Consider the following 6034-nt stretch of genomic DNA (forward strand, 5'->3'; position numbering starts at 1 on the left):
AAACCTCTTAATGTGACAGGTTGCACTGTGCCCCCCGCCCTGGAGGTTGAAGTTCTAACCTCCAGGGCCTCCAAATGGGCCCCTCCTGGGAAATTGGAGATGGAATTAGTGAATACATTGTCATATTGGAATGGGATGGGCCCCTAATCCAGAAGAACCGGTGTCCTTATAAGAAAAGGGACACAGAGAGGGATACACGCAGGGAAGAAAGCCATATGACAAGGAAGCAGAGACCAGAGTGATGCAGGGACAGGACATGGAGTGTCAGGGACTGCCCGCAACCACAGGTGGGGAGGAGGAAGGGAGGAAGGTCACCCCCCGAGAACCACTGGAAGAGCACGGCCCCGTGGACCCCTGGGTGTCAGACAATTAGTCTCCAGAACCCTTCCAGGATGCACTTGTGTTGTGCTCAAGCCTGCAGGCTCTTGGTGCCCAGTGCCGGCGGCCTCTGGAAACCAGTGCACACCATCATCTCCTCGAGTCGCGACCTCCACGGGGGCTCACGCCGGCCTATTATACCTTTTTACCTTGACCTGGATAATCTGAAGCAGGAGCAGCAGTTTCTTTCTTTCTTTCTTTTTTTTTTTTTTTTAAGATTTTATTTATTTATTTATTTATGAGAGACACACAGAGAGAGGTAGGGACACAGGCAGAGGGAGAAGCAGGCTCCCTGTGGGGAGCCGGATGTGGGACTCGATCCCAGGACCCCAGGATCATGACCTGAGCCCAAGGCAGACGCTCAACCACGGAGCCACCCAGGCATCCCAGAGCAGCAGATTCTAAAGAAACTTGTAAAGGCCCCTTTCTGTGTTCACATCAGGCAGGCACACACAGATCCCACTTGGCCAGACCGAGACCGTCTGGGATGGCTCGAGTGTCTGCACGTCGGGAACCTTTTTTTCAAGAAGGAGCTGGGATATTTTGGTTTCAGTGTGGACTGTATCACAGGAGTCCTTGTTTATCCAAAGGATTTTCCATGTAAATAAAGACATTTGCAAATTGATTTAGATTAATCAGGTGTGACTGCTGGATAAACAGAGGGCAGACTCTGTCCCTGAGACCCGGGCGCTGGAGCAGCCAGGACCCCGTGCACAGGCCTGTGTCCTTGCGGCAGCGGCGGCAGCAGAACTTCTGTGGTCTAGGAGCGAAGATGAAAACCAGAAAGGAAAAGCAACCCAAAAATATGAAAAACATCTCGGGTATAATCCCAAAAGACGAAGCAGGACTCAAAGGTCACCCTAGAGATGAGAGTTTAAAATATGGCCTCCCCAGCCCAAACCCAAACCTGGGGGATTTCTATGTTCTAGACTTTTCCCTCTCATTCTGCCCTCCTCCAGCACACACACACACACACACGCACACACACACACACACACACACACACACACTCTGGGGCACAGAGTTGCTACACATTGAAAGTGTTTTTTATTTTATTTTATTTTATTTTATTTATTTTATTTTATTTTATTTTATTTTATTTTATTTTATTTTATTTTATTTATTTTTTTATAAATTTATTTTTATTGGTGTTCAGTCTGCCAACATATAGAATAACACCCAATGCTCATCCCATCAAGTGTCCCTTTTAAGTGTTTTTAGAGAACATACTGCCTATACTGCACACCCAGTGCCTGGGCCTCTGCTCTCAGCTGCATTATTGTCTCACTTCTTACAACAGCTCTTCGAGGCAGTCGTTGCTAATCCCATTTTGCAGACAGGAATACTGAGCCTCGGAGATACGAAGCTTCTGGTTCAAGACTCGCCAGTTGGCCAGCAGCCCAGCACGGATGCTAATCCCCCTCACCCCCGCTCCAGATCCCAGACCCACTTTTCCCATCAAAATACACAAACCCACATTTATTCCAGCCACAGTGGTGCTAAGGATAGAGTAGTGAACAAACCAGTCCAAGTCCTTGGGGAGGTGGGAGAAATGGGGAGATGTCGGTCAAAGGGGACACACTTCCAGTTAGAAGATGAGTAAGTTCTGGGGAATCTAACGTCCGGCACGGCCACTGGAGTTACGAACACTGTGCTATGTACTTAAAAGTTACTCCGAGGGTGGATCTTAAGTGTTCTCACCACAAAAAAGAAAGGGCAGTTAAGTGATGGCATGCAGGTGTTCGCTGATGCTAGGGAGCTCATTATTTTGCAGCACAGACGTGTACCCAAGCACCACACTGTACGCCTTAAACTCACGCAACGCTGTACGTCAATTATACTACACTAAAGAGGGTGGGGGAGCTAGAAGAACACATATTGTTTGATCCCATTCGTATGAAATGTCCCCAAAAGGCAAATCTAAAGAGAGAGAAAGTAGATTCCTGTTTGCTTAAGGCTGAGATGGGAATGGGGATGACTGTGAATGGGCACAAGAACTCTTCTGGGGGCGATGGAAATGTTCTATAATTAGATCGTGGTGCCAGCGGCACAGCTCTGTAAATAGACTAAAAATTACTGAATCGTACACTTAAGACGGGTGAACGGACTCATATGTCAACTATACCTCAATGCAGCTGTTAGTAACCACCCCAAGACAAAAGCGGACAGAGCCGCACCCTTGGGAGCTCCCATTCTCGTCCTCCCAGGCTCCTTTCCACAAGATGCCCCTCTGCTGCCTCAAGGACAACTTTAGCATGCATGGGAGCCCCTGGGTGGCTGTGAACCTCAGGTGGGGGTGCATTTGGAAGCAGCTCCCAAGTGAGGCCAACGCTGCCGACCCACTGACCACACTAGCAACGTCCCATTGCATCTTAGGGAGAAGGAGAGATTTTTTTCTTTTTGTGCATCAGCTGTTGAGGCTCTTTTGCACATCCGTCCTGCTGACCTGACAGGTGAGTCTGAGAAGGGGATTGGCAAACCAGATGAGTGGTTCCCGGCGGAGCCACCTGCCCGGCTCCCCTGGGCACCTGCTGGGCCTGCGCTTGTCCCCCATGCTCAGTGATGGGCCAGCAGCGCCTTTCTCCCGGCGTGTGGTTGTGGGAAGCTGACAGCCCACAGATAGAAGCCACGGCCTCGGGCAGCCCCAGTAGTGTAGCCGTTTAGCGCCGCCTGCGGCCCAGGGCATGATCCCAGAGACCCGGGATCGAGTCCCACGTCGGGCTCTCTGCATGGAGCCTGCTTCTCCCTCTGCCTGTGTCTCTGCCTCTCTCTCTCTCTCTGTGTCTCTATGAATAAATAAATAAAAATCTTAAAAAAAAAAAAAAAAAAGAAAGAAAAAGAAGAAGCCATGGCCTCGGTATCAGCCTTGTCAGTACACCCACACCCCATGTGCTTTGCCCAGAAATTTTTTAGTGGTTCCCAAGCAGCAACAAGGAAGAGTTATCAGATGGAGCTCTGTGAAGTTGCCAATAGAACCGGTCCAAACAGTAGAATAGGGCAACCTGGTACCATTCTACCTAACATTAATTGGGCACCCTCGTATCCTAACACTGTGCCAGTGGTTTGCAAACTTAGATCATCTATCAAAACTACCCGGGAATGAGGTAAAATTGTGAAGGCCCAGACTCAGTGGCCTGGATCAGTTTTCTGGGCAGGGCTACACGCAGCAAAGTGTGGGAAGCCCTGCTACAGAGCAAGCAGGATGCTGATGGGTTTGCTTACTTCATGTCTGCTCGGGGTGACCCACTGAGCCTTGGCCTGAGCCGGCTCCTGCGGGCATGCAAGAAAGCAAACTGAAATTTTTGGAAATTGTGTGAGCCACTTGTTAAATACAGCTGTTACTAAAAATCAGATTATATGTACTTAGAATTAAGTAAATTATATGAAAAACAAAGGTAATACAGACTCAAAACTCATCATTTCCTAATCATCTTACTGTCATCTATGCTTTGGGGGCTGTTTATATCCACAGTGTGAGTGTGTTAGAAATAATCTAATAATCTAATGATGACGGTGTGTGGCTGCAAACATTCCATGAGGAGAATGTTGACAAACACTGCAAATCAGGACTTACTACCTCACATCCAGTCCCTTAACATCCCCATTTCACAGATGAAGACACTGAGGTTTGGAGAGCAAATGACTTTCCCAAGATCTCAGAGCCACAGTTTGACCCCAGACAGCTGACCTAGGAGCCCAGTTTTTAAACCAACTGATATATTAAGCTCTGTCTGTGTACCTTTCCTGGGCTTGTGGCATGAATCTCCATCTCCATCCTTCCTGGATAGCACAACCACCCACCCCAAGCCCCACCAACAACTGGCCTACCCCCAAGATCCCACCCCGGTCCCCCAGCAGCCTGAAGAGCAAACCAGCTGGAGGGCACCAGGTGGCTCAGTCAGTTAAGCATTCTCTTGGTTTTGGCTCAGGTCATGATCTAGGGTTGTGGGATCGAGCCCCACATTGGGCTCCATGCTCAGAATGGAGCCTACTTGAGATTCTCTCTCTCCATCTCCCTCTGCCCCTCCCCACCCCACAGTGCTCTCACTCTAAATAAATAAATAAATAAATAAATAAATAAACAAACAAACAAACAAATAAATAAATGCAAACCAGCAGGGCAGTACCTATGACTTCTGATAGGTCAGGTTCCTCTGCACTATCTGTGGGAGACTTTGGTGTCCAAGTCTGGTCTCCTGCATTGAGTGTCACTACAGTTGAATATACACACATTGAAGGAAGTTAAGTTAAATGTGATGCATGCTCTTGAAGGTGAAAAAAAATCACAAAGAGATGGTGGTCCTGAAGTGGGAGGGGCTCAGGAGGCTGAACAGACGCATGGAGAGGTGGGGTGCTTTGACCCCAGGGCAGGCAGCACTCTGCACCCCTCTTGTACCCTGACCCAGCAGGTAGCCCCTTGGCCCCTCACAGGAGCCAGGAAGGAGAGAGGAAGGAAAGCCCACAAAGGAAGGGGCAGCCGGAGATTATTTCCAGTCCAGTTTGCCCTCATCTTTCTGCTTCCTCTCCAGAATGCTGGGTCCCTGCAGGGTCCGCCTCCACATGCCACTCCCACTCTGTCCCGAGGAGGAGACACTCAGAAGGAAGAACTTCCTTGAATGTTTCTATTTTTGTTTAAAAAGTGAAAGTAGGGAACAAAAGGAAAAAAAAAAGGGTAAAAAAATGAGGTCATGACCAGTGAATGATATGGTGTTAACAAAGGATAAGGGTATTTTATTTTCTTCTTCTGGCTCACCCTCTTTTTCTTTTAAATCTCCGATGAGTACGTACATTTTTTTATAATGCAAGGAAACAGGTTATATTTTAAGAAGGAGGAGGGAGAGCAAGGGGAATGAACAGCAGAAGAAATCATCACAGCAATTATGCAATTGGTAGCTATGGGACAAAAAATACTTTCATATTACATAATGCATCACTTTCTCCCATAGCCTTGCAAGCAAGAAGCACAGGCATTGTTAATCCAACGTCAAAAATAGGAGACAATGTGGGGCACTTGGGTGTCTCAGTGGTTGAGCATCTGCCTTCGGCTCAGGGCGTGATCCTGGGGTCCTGGGATCGAGTCCTGCATTAGGCTCCCCACAGGGAGCCTGCTTCTCCTTCTGCCTGTGTTTCTGCCTCACTCTCTGTGTCTCTCATGAATAAATAAATAAAATCTCAAAAAAAAAAATAGGAGAAAATGCTTATTCGTTGTAGCCAAGGTAGGGAAGCAACCTAAGTGTCCATCGATGGAAGAATGGATAAAGAAAAGGTGAGATATCTACCTATCTACATATGAAATATTAATTATCCCTAATAAAGAAGGCTATCTTGCCATTTGAGACAAACTTGATGAGCTTGGAGGACCTTATACCATGTGAAAGAAGCCAGACATTGTATAATCTCACTCATCAGTGGAGTCTTGAAAGGTGAAGCTCATAGAAATGGAGGATAGAATGGGGGTGGCCAGGAGCTGGGGTCAGGGGTGAATGGAGAGAGGTTAATGAGGGTACAAAGTTTCAGTTACGCAGGATGAGTAAGTTCTGAGGATCTAGGGTACAGCATGGTGACCACAGTTAATACAACCATATTGTATACTTGAAATTTGCTGAGGAATAGATGGTCTATGTTCTCACCACACACACATACACACACAAAATGA

Source organism: Canis aureus, chromosome 9 (assembly GCF_053574225.1).
Source record: "Canis aureus isolate CA01 chromosome 9, VMU_Caureus_v.1.0, whole genome shotgun sequence".
In the NCBI taxonomy this organism is placed as follows: Eukaryota; Metazoa; Chordata; class Mammalia; order Carnivora; family Canidae; genus Canis; species Canis aureus.